Here is a 12,126-nt window from a genome sequence, read left to right on the forward strand (position 1 = left end):
AAGCCTTTACCATTCATTTCCCTCGATGTCCTAAAATGCTACAGGAAGGTTCTATTTTGCTACAAGAGGCCAAAATACATAGGGTAGAAATTGTTTTTACCATATCTCAAAAACCATGCATCCATCGGCTGAGTTGGTTCAAGGGAAGATGCATATGGAAGATGGTAACATGCTCAAGGAATTTCAGCGAATTCCAGTGCACACTTTTCGAGAAATTGACCTCCATCACCTACTATCATTTTTATTTTTTCTTTATATTCATGCATCCATTGGCCGAGATGTTTTATGGGGAGATGCATAAGGATGATGAAAATAGGCTCACCAAATTTCATGTCAATCCAATCTACCATTTGAGAGATATGGATAAAGAAATTCTACTATAGTAGTATTCCATAATTTCTACATGAGTGACCAGAATTGCTACAGGAGCGTGATTGGCATGAAAAAATGGTTCTGATCTTATGTTTTTCATCTAAGAACAAGAGGAGGGGTCCACCATAGCCTCACCATTCATTTTCCACACCACTTAACCTCTTCTCCACACTCATTTTCATCTTTGTCCATGAAAAGAACACATCTTCACCCCTTTTTCCATCCCTTCCACCACAAAAAGAGGCCTTTGATCCTTGTCAAAAAATTACTCATGAATTATCAGTATTTTTAAAGGTAGAACCTGAAGGAAATTATGATCCTATAAGGTTCTATGTGACTGCTACAAGAAAACACATAGGCGTGTAGCAATCTGCACATCCCCTATAAACCATAATTAGAGTATCAAATTTAGAGTTTAGTCACCATGAGCACTTGAGGATTGCAATTTTGATCATTCATTAGCCACATGACCTCAATTCCGTTGCTACATGATTCTTGATCACTCAAAAAATAGCAACATATGACCCAAAGAGCATATGCATGAAGGACAAACTTGCATAATCAAGCATCAATCAACAAGAGAACATAAAAAAAATTACATATCTTTCTCAAGAAATTGCAGAGGAAATGCACAACAACCTTACCTCTATTTAGAAATGACATATGGTCAGCTACAACACTCACATCGAGAGCATCTTAGGAGGATAGAACCAACAACATCAAGAAAACCTAGAGGACCTTGAACATACTACCACATGAAACTTCATGATCATCAAAGGCAGCGTCCACAACTACAACAACATCCTACACAAAAAACACCCATGGTATGGCACATGTATGCAAATCTCTAACCTCACCCTTCAAATCTATTTTAGCTTGAAAAACATTGCAAGTGTGTTATAAGGGATTTACAATTGCGGACAAAAGTATCTCCCCTAGGTCGGTGGCTAACCTAGAACAACAAAGAGAGAAGGAACACAATGATTTTCCAATAGATGATGGAGTGAGGCCTATCAGGAATCCTTCATACACTTCACTCCTTCTTTAGCTTGGAAGCTCTAATCCTAATTTCGATTTCCAAAATCAGAACCTGCACAGTCGGATAACACAAGCTAAGAAACTACGTGATCTATGTAGTATCACCTAAGTACTTCATTCAATAGATCAACATGGTATTGAAATAAGTGAAATAACAACATCACATATAGGAAAACAATGAATTATTTGCATTAATATAAATGGAAGGAGATTACAACCATAAGTAGTAGTTGATCTTGTAGAAGAGCTCCTCCAAGTTTTGATTTGTCCTTTCCTTATCACAATATGCACCTCCAATCACCCTAAATGCATGAGAAGATGACCACTCACTACAACAACATAAGGGAATAATCACTCTCCAAAATCCAACCCCCAACCACATAGAAGGTTGGGAATATATAGAGAAGTATCGTAAGTTGGGAGTTCTTAGCCAATTACCAATCTAGGGTAAGGGATTGACCTTTGATGGAGGGATATGATCAAGGGATAAGTGGTGAAAAATTCAATCTAGGGAAGGATAGGATTTGAGTGTTTTATCCAAGGTAAGTAGTTGTAACAACTTCTGGAAACTCCTAGAAGGGGAAGCTTCCAGAATCTTGATCATTCTCCCGAATTTCTAGAACCAACACAGGTGCAAAGGGGAGAAACCTGTTGGTGACCAATGCAGGCCACAATGGAGCAACCTACTGGTGAACGCACCCCAATAGGCCTATAGGGAGAGTTGGTCCTCAAACTGGCTCAAATGAAGTAGTTTAGGGCTGAAACTCTTGGAAATGAAAGGTACATGCTTAGGGATTTGTGCAATATGGTGACAAGGGGGAATATGATGTTGATTGATCCCATTAGGAGGCTCACTGATCAGATATGAAAAAATGGCCTATAACAGAATCCCCCCTAAAGCGCAAAGTCATAGATGATGACTAATAACTAAATTGCTTTATCTTGTGACAAGTAGGGATCAAGGACAACCGACGAGCTTCATCTGTTACAATATATTTACAATATGACATATTTGTTTGTTAAGGGAGGCATACCCATATTCAGCTCATAAGCTAACATAACATGTATAATGATCAAAAGACGCATCCACAGATGCAATTGGTGGACCCATAACTGGATGATTGTCTATATGGTCACAACCATCATACATTATGATTTTTGTATAACTATTGAAATTACAACCCGGATGGATAAAACTAGATATGGGGTCTTCTATCTCGTTCACAGGACCAACCAATGTACGAATCTAACCATGTGAATCAATCAATTGGAGTCGAACATGGTAGACACCATGTGATTACCGACCAATGATGTAAGTCATTAACAGATGTGAGAGAAACGACCAATTATGTTAATGGCTCTCATGGTACTATAGTACAATTTGTATGGTGCGAGTAAATGAGTTGATGTCGAACACCATATGGAACCTTTTGGTTAAAGGCCATTGATGTAAACATGTCGTCGAGAGCAAGTAAACTTGACATTGATGTATGCAAGCACCAAGGTACCAAGGGGTGTTCCTAAGTCAACTTCCTGTATGATGCACTGATGTCGACAGGAAGCTACCCGTCTCAGGATGACCTTGATGTATCCCCCATCAATGACATGAAACATGTATGATGATTAAGACATTGAATACAGGATTAAGGATTTACTAGACAACATTAAGGAGATTATTAGACAGGATTGTTCCATCATCCTCAGAAAGGCTAAACCACCCAGAAGCAACATTTCCAAACAAGAATACCTTGCTCTCAAGACCTTAAACCAAAACCCTAATATTGTGGTCTTGAAAGCTGACAAAGGTGGTGTGACTGTTATAATGAACACAGAAGACTACAATGAGAAGATGCTAGACCACCTAGCCAATAGTGGTTGTTACATTAAATTAAAAAATAACCCCATAAAAAAGATCTCCAAGAATGTTAATAACTTGATAAAATTAAGCAATGAACACAACATCAAGAATCTTATTGAAACCAATCCCTACACCCCTAGGATTTATGGAGCCCCTAAAATTCACAAAGAAGGCATCCCCATTAGACCCATTGTCAATACTATTGGAGGCCCCACTTACCATCTAGCGAAATATCTTGCTAAAAAACTTAAGCCTATGGTGGGGAACACTAGCTCCTTTGTCAAAGATTCCAATCACTTCATCAATGAGATCAAACAGATAAAACTAGACCAAAATGACATCTTGGTGAGTTTTGATGTAAAAGCTCTCTATACCAATATTCCCATAGATGAAGCCATGGAAGTAGTCCACAAAATCATTGATCCTGACACAGCTAAATTAGTAGAAGTTTGTCTGAAATCTACCTTTTTCAGCTTTAAAGATGACATATATGAGCAGACTTGCGGTGTGGCCATGGGATCACCTCTGTCTCCCATCATTGCCAATTTGTTCATGGAACATTTTGAAGCTAAAGCTATCGAGTCTTCCCCTTTAAAACCTAAGCTTTGGAAAAGATTTGTCGATGACACTTATGTCATTTGGCCTCATGGAAAAGAAAAATTAGACATTTTCCTAGAACACCTTAACAATCAATCAACTTCTATCAAGTTTACAATGGAAGTTGAAGAGAATGGAAGCCTTCCCTTTCTTGACATCCTAATCAAGAGAAACCAAGATGGCTCAATATCTCACCAGGTCTATCGTAAGAAAACCCACACAAACATTACTTTCATGCCAACTCTCACCATCATCCTGCTCAAAATCTTGGGGTGCTTAACACTCTAGCAACCAAGGTTGTGTGTATTTCAGATCACAATCATTTGGATCAAGAGAAGAACCACCTCTTGGATGTTTTTAAAAAGAATGGATATAGGAGACACCAAGGTATCAAAGATTTCAAGAAAGCAGAGAATCCTATAAACAAACAACCTATGGATGATTGTGCTGGTAAGGTACACCTTCCCTACATACTAGGCACCACTGATAAGATTTCTTACATTTTAAAAAAGAATAATATAAAGACCACCTTCAAACCCATGAATACCATTAGCAAATGTCTAAAATCGGTAAAAGATCCTATTGATCTGAAACACCACAAAGGGGTTTATTTGGTTCCTTGTTCTTGTGGCAAAGCCTACATTGGGGAGACTAGTCGATCTATATTAACTAGGATTCAAGAACATGCTGCGGACATTAAACATAACCGTTCCAAAACCTCAGCCTTGGCCGAGCACTCTAGCAAAACCAATCATCACATTTGCATCGAAAACTCTTGTGTTGTGGCCAGGATTGATCATTATCACCATAGAAAATTTAGAGAAGCCATCGAAATAGGAAAACACCCTAACAACCTCAACCACGATGATGGTTGGAAAATAAGCGATAATTGGATTCCCACTCTAACTAGGGATTCTACCTTCTCCTAGATGCTCCCTGCCCCTTTATCCCTTGGTCCTCCTTATGGTTTACCAAACCCTAAAATCTATTAAAATAATATTTGAATTAATAACAATAATCAAGAATGTACCTATTTACTCTTTCAATCTTTAAATTTATATTAAAATTAAAATCATTTTAATTATAATTAGACCTTAGTTAACTCAATCCTAATTAAAAACCCAAAAACTTTATATATCAATTCATAAAAATTAATAATAAAGATATATTAGTAATCTAAAAACATCAAAGACTTATGAACATCATTCACAAAATATCTTAATAAAACAACATCACTAATAAAATATTTTAATAACTAACAATTAGAATATTATATTTTTCCATAAATTTAAGAACATTAAACCAAAATAATTCATTATCATAATAATATTAATAAATATGCAATTAACAATGCATATAAATATTAAGCATTAATTATAATTTTAATATTTTAATCATACAAAATTTAAACATTAGGGTCAATACTAAAAATTAATCATAAAAATCTTGTAATTAACAAAAACTAATTAATTTTTGCAGAAAATTGTTAGTGAATTAATAATCATTAATAATACTAAGTCATAGCATTCAATTTCATCAATAACCATAAATATAATTATCAAGATTTAATTATCATTAATAAAATTTAATAAACATTAATAAAATCAATAAATTAAAAATATGTTTCATGGCTTTATCAAACTTGTCGGCTCCATGCATTCCCATCCCAACCCTCTCCTCTATTTATTACCCCATTAATCTCTGACTTATTCACTCATCTTTTCTGATGATGAACCACGAAGGTTGGTTCGAAACGTCGATTACAAAAAACATAGATGCGATGAATCTGGAAGATATTACCACACAAAATGCAGATCGTAAAAGCCTCAAATCTACGATCAAAATGATGCTGACATGGAACTGGTTCAGGAAAGGAAAAAAATGAAATGAAGGCTTAAGAGTATTGTAGTAGAGATCAACTGAATGACTTCTCTTGAACACATCGGTAACACTGAATGGAGTTGGAAACATTGACCCAAAATCGAAATGGAGGCTCTGAAAACGGTATGATAACCAAAAGACAAGTAGATTACCCAACCCAACAACCACAGAGATGAAGTGGAAGAGTGTCGTGTTCAAGAGTGACTCACTACCATTAGAAAAATGGAATCCCTTGTTTTCCCAATTTCCCCAACCATATTGGTCAGTACCTCTTTATTTTTTAACAAGCTTGAGGAGGATAACATATGCTTGATTTGTAAGTTCATCCTTCGAATGAATCCCTCTGAGTATATTTAATGAACCCTGAGAAGGAGTGGTTTGGCCCCATCATGATCGACGAGTCCATTGTTGTTTGATGTTTTAATGAGTCCAACGAAGGTAAAACTCGACATCTTTTTCATGTTTAGAGAGTTTGAAAAAGAGGCAAAAAAAGAAAACTCCAGATGTCCCTTTTCATAGGTAGTCCCTTAGGTCAGAAAAGGTAGAAAGAAACACCCACGAGAACCTCTTAGCCTTGTTCAACTAAGGTATTATTTTTGTAGAAATTCTCACTATAGATCCCCTAATAATGTAATATACTAAAGCAAAATACTTGATCTACTTCTACAAACAAACTTGCGGAAGCTTAATCAATTTTGAGCAAGATCAAATTGAACACATATAACAGATGAAGAAGAAACAATCACACATGAAGATAGAAGAATACTCTGGGGAAAGCCTCAGTTAAAAACCACGATCTCTTTATTATCATACAAGTTGAAATATCTCCGTATTACACAAAGCTTTAGCTCACAAGCTATCCAACTCTTAGTACAATCCCTCAGTTTTGCTCATAGACAGAATAGACAACACATATGTCTTTTCACTGCCCTCCAAGCCTCCTATTTCCTTGTGCAATTTCTCATGGGTCCTCAAGCTGCCACCTGTGTGTAATTACCTCATGCATTGCTCACCAAACTCAAAAATAATTGCGCAATCCTCAAGGAAAGAATTCCTTCTGCATGCAAGAGATATCCTCATGGGAATATTCCTGCAACTGATAGTACACAGTCCCATCCTTTGATCTCAACTGGGTCTCTGTCTGAACTCACATGCATGAGTTATTTATGAGAGAATATTCAGTTATCTAAAGTACACTAGTTGCATGCATGCATGCATTAACTAACTTAACTCACAATCAGTTCCACAAACTGTTAGAACTAATCTAACTGGACTTAACTCAGTTAACTGAGCTAACTAATTACAACTCAAAGTACAATGCATCATAATCTCCTTAATTAAGGGATAACTTCCTCAATCAAAGGGATAATTGTTGCATGTCTTCACATAGACTTCATGTTTGATTTTCTCTAACTAATTAACTCAAGATGAAATAATTAATTATTTTACAAACAACTGCTAAGATCAAATTCGAATTTTAATTCTCAATTTTAGTTCAGGGACTAACTAAAATTGGAATGTATCTCGAAATGCTATTTATAGCACTTCTACATTTAGCATTTCTTGTTGCTATTTTCAACACTCCCTCTCAACAAGAAAGGGATTATCTGTCACCACGATCCTGTCTCTGTGGAACTCAAATTTTCATTTTGACAATGCCTTAGTCAAAATGTCTGCATCCTGCTCCTCGGTTGAAACATACTGCAACAACATGATCATCTTCACCACACAATATCTAAGATGATGATATCGGATATCGATGTGCTTGGACTTGTCATGAAATACTGGGTTCTCAGAGATTTTGATACAACTCTGATTATCACAATAGATCATAGTTGGATCCATCCTCTGATCAAACAATCCAACTAGAATTTTCCACATCTAAATTGCCACACATGCTGCCTGACTGGCAGCCATGTATTCAACCTTTGCTGAGCTAAGTGCAACTGACCTCTGTTTCCTACTGTACCAAGAAACTGCAGCTGAACCAAGGTTGAAAATTCCTCCTGAAGTGCTCTTCCGATATGATGGACTCCTTGCCCAATCTGCATCTGTGAAGCCCTAAAGCTTCACTCCCTCTGTCTGTCTGTACCATAATCCATAATGAGATGCACCTCTGAGGTATCTCATCGCATGCTTCGCTGCCTTCCAAAACAACTTGGTAGGATGAACCATAGCTTGACTCAGTTGTTTCACTGCAAAGCACAAATCTGGTCGTGTGTTCACTAAATACATCAATGAACTCACAAGCTGTCGATACACAATAGCAGCCACTACCTCACCTGAAGTAGCATCCTCCTTCCTCCAATTAACAACTAGAGGAGTCTGCATGTGGAATCTCCTGAGTATCTCATCGGCATACTTGCCTTGAGACACAAATACTTCCCCATCCTTCTGCCACGCTTCCATGCCTAGAAAGTAGTGCATGAGACCTATGTCTTTCATCTCGAACTCTCTTGCAAGGTCCTCCTTGCAAGACTTGATCAACTGATCATCACCTGTCAACATCAGATCATCAACATAAAGAACAATGATCAATGGCTTACCTTCTACCATGATGTGGTATAGGTTCGCATCCACTTCACTGTTTGTGAAGCCCAACCTAGTGAAATTGCTGTCGATCTTGGTGTACCAACGAGGTGCTTGCTTCAGCCCGTACAAAGCTCTCTTGAGTCAGCACACATGCGACTCACGATCGAAGGTCTCAAATCCTTCCGGTTGCTCTATGTTCACCTCTTCCTCAATCTTGCCATTGAGGAACGCAGTCTTCACATCCATCTCATGGATCTTCCAACCCATCTATGCTGATAGTGCCAACATTGATCTGATAGATGAGTACCTTGCTATAGGAGAAAAAGTCTCATCATAGTCGATCCCCTCGACCTGTGAGAAACCATGGGCAACAAACCTTGCCTTATGTTTCTCCACACTACAATTAGCTACTTTCTTTACCTTGTAAAGCCAACGGGAACTCACCATTGACTTGTTCTCCGATCTTGGAACAACACCCCAAACACTATTCCAAACTATGGAGTCATACTCCTCCACCATAGCATCAAACCAGACTGGCTGTTGCACTACTTCCTCAAAGGAAGATAGTTCGGTCTCTATACATTCCCCAACCAGGGCCATGTAACCAGTGTACCACTCAGGAGACCTCCTCTGTCTGTGCTGAGAAGATGGCTATCCCACATTCTCTCTCGCATCCATCAACAATCTGTCAGCTTCCCTTGAGCGTTTCTGCCCATCTCTGGAAGACTCTGCATGAGTGGATGTCTCCACTCATGGATCCTCTGAATCAACAGGTCTTCAGCCCACCATTTTCCAATATTGCTGTTGAAATTCGGGTGTGAAAGCCAAATATTTTCAAACCTGAACGGTTTGTTTCTTGGGATGCCAATGCCCTTGATCTCCATTTGAATAGGCCAGTGATCTGAGCCTCCAAAAGGAAGAATATCCACTATTATTTCCTTCTCTAGAAGTAGGAGCTCTTCAGAGATCATGAATCTGTCTAGCTTGGAAGCTACTTGGGAATCCCCTCCTCTTTTGTTGTTCCATGTGCACAGACCATTGTTTGTCTCAATGTCTACCAACTTCATGTTTTCTGAAAAACAATGGAAAGCTAAGGAATCTTTGTATAGTGCTCTTGTCCCTCCTTTTTTCTCCGAGAGAGATTTGATCATGTTGAAATCTCCTCCTATAATCCACGGTATCCCTGCGAATCTGCTCCGAAGGTCCACTAAGGAATCAATAAACTTGATTTTGTCATCTAGCCTTTGAGGGCCATAAACATTCGTTACAAGATATGTGACCCTGTCTCCTACAGGCTGTATAACAACTGATAAATAATTTCTTGATGCCTCTGCATCAATAATACCTATTTTGTGGGGGTTCCAGAGGATGAGGATACCCCCTGCTGTATTTTCTGCTTTTACTTCTATAAACTCATATCTGCTGAGCCACCTACTGTGGATTTGTCTTATCTTTTGCACAGAGCATTTTGTTTCTTGGACAAAAATTATATCTGGAGTTACCTGTTTCATCCTACTATTCAGCATTCTCTGTTTCCTTTTGCTTCCTAGACCTCTTACATTCCAAGTTGTAAACTTCATAATTACTGATTGGTAAAGGAGTAACTGGTTAGATCTTTCATCTTACCTGAGTCTATCATGAGCTTTCCACATTCCATTAGAAGCTCATTCTGCTTTTTTTTGCCCTTTTTTTCTTGGGTTTCTTGGAGCTAATGCTGGGGTGGATTTTGCTGCTTTTCTTCCATGGTTTCCTGGTCTTTCAACGCTATTATTTTCTACCAAGCTCTTTGCTTGAGTTTTCCATAAGAATAACTGCTTTATTCGATTGCATTTTCTTGTGGTAGAGATTCTACCCCACCTGTTGTTCCCTTACTCAAGAACCCTTATATATCTAGGTTTTCTCCGTCAAGAATCTCTTGTAACTCATTGTCTTCTAGTTCCATCTCGCTCTGAGTCATTTCCTGATCCATATCCATCTCTGATTCACTCATCATTATCCCTTTCTATTTTTCTTTTACCTGTTCTTGATTCTGTTCTTCTTCCTTTTCTTGCTTATCATTTCCCTCCTTCATTACTTGATTTTCACCTGCTGTATCTTCCTCCTCTTCAAGAACATGGAACTGATTTAGCCTCCCTCTTTGGTCCTCTCTTGGGTGTTGATTTGGCCCTTTTTTTCTATTTTTTCCTTTGTGAGCTACCTTGTGAAATCCATCTGTTTCTTTCATTGTGTTAGGTTTGCTTTTGTTCTCTACCTTGCTGAGAGGGCAGTCTCTAAGAAGGTGTCCGTGTTCATGACATTTTCGACATTTAAAAGGAATATGTTCGTAGTCGACAGTCTGTGTCCATTCCTCATCATGAACCTCCAGTATGACCTCGTCTGGAAGTGCTCCAGATAGGTCCATCTCTACGCAGATCCTGGCAAAGGAGGTGTATTTACCCCTTCTTGTAGCTTCATAAATTTTAACATACCTCCCTAGTTTATTGCCTATGGCTGTTAGTGATTCTATTTTCCAGTAATCCAGAGGAAGCGAATAGAGTCTTACCCAAACCGGGACTGAGGTGAAGGTTTCCCACTCCGACACGAAGTTCATCATCCACGGCCGCATGTAGAGCCCTGCTGCTGCATAGAAGTAGGGTCCACCTTCAAACACTCTGTCTTTGTCCTCAATGTTTGCAAACACCACAGTGAAAAAACCCTTGGATCCTAGATGAAGATCGATGCTTCCTTTAGGCTTCCAGTGGTATCTGATCCATGTTTGTAAAGCCTTTTCGGTGGGCCATAGTCCCATGAACTTGCAAATGATAGCATAAGTTTGCATGTGCTCCCTGTGGGCCTGCAGCTCTGGATTATTTAAGATCACTCTGGGCGTGATTTCAGCTTTAGGTTTGCATGGTCCCTTTTGTTTTTTGTCTTTTGTTCCCTGTTCTTTGTCATTTTCCTCCTTGTCTTTTGTGCCTTCATTCTCCTTCTTCTTGTTACCTTCTGTATCCTCTTCCCTATTTTTTCCTCCTTCCTTCTTGCTGCCTTTGCCTGATTCTGGGGGAGCCTTACCTTTGTTAACCACCATCTCTTTGAAGGAGGGAGGGGAGCTCCCTCCTCGAACCCCGTCCATGGAGAAAGGCGCGTGCAGACACCCTCGCCCTGTTCTCCGATTGTTCGCTCTTCCCGCTCCTCCGTTTTCAGAATGTCATGAATAATATAGATTTACATAATCAATAAGGATTATATACATGTTTTGCTTTTCAATAGATTACTTAGAACCAAAAATAAACATAAGATAATAAGATAAGATAATTGTATTTATGTCCAACTATTGACCACAAATTAGGTCAAAGGGACTTTTGAGTACAATGATGTCCATAAAATGTGGGAGAACCAAACGGTTTGCTATGAAAAATACAATGCATGAATATAAAAGGTACAATGCAGGAACATAAAATATACAATGTATGGAATGCCTTGACGAAGAGGACTAGACCCATCTCTCCTAACCTTTGACACTGACTGAAGAGAGTTGAAAAAAATTCCACAAAGTTTGTTGGCCTTATGGAGGGTCAATGGGAGGTACAGTATGTCCACTAACTCGATGTCTGGGGGAGTTTGTGTACTGCTGAGGTCTAGAAGACCTAGTCCGAAATAAATTCCAACAAAACTTATCTATCATCCATAAAATTTAAATTTGGATAAAAAAATAACAATTATTTAAAATCTTTAAAACATTAATTATATTTTTGGAAACCACTTTAAAAAATACATTACCATTTCATATATATTTTTTATTATATTAAAAAAATTAAATCTCAAAACCCTACACAATTTTTTATGAGTAAGTACATAGTTTAATGACA

This window comes from Pinus tabuliformis, chromosome 7 (assembly GCF_031772625.1).
Source record: "Pinus tabuliformis cultivar Carrire ecotype Pingquan chromosome 7, CPIR1, whole genome shotgun sequence".
Classification (NCBI taxonomy): domain Eukaryota; kingdom Viridiplantae; phylum Streptophyta; class Pinopsida; order Pinales; family Pinaceae; genus Pinus; species Pinus tabuliformis.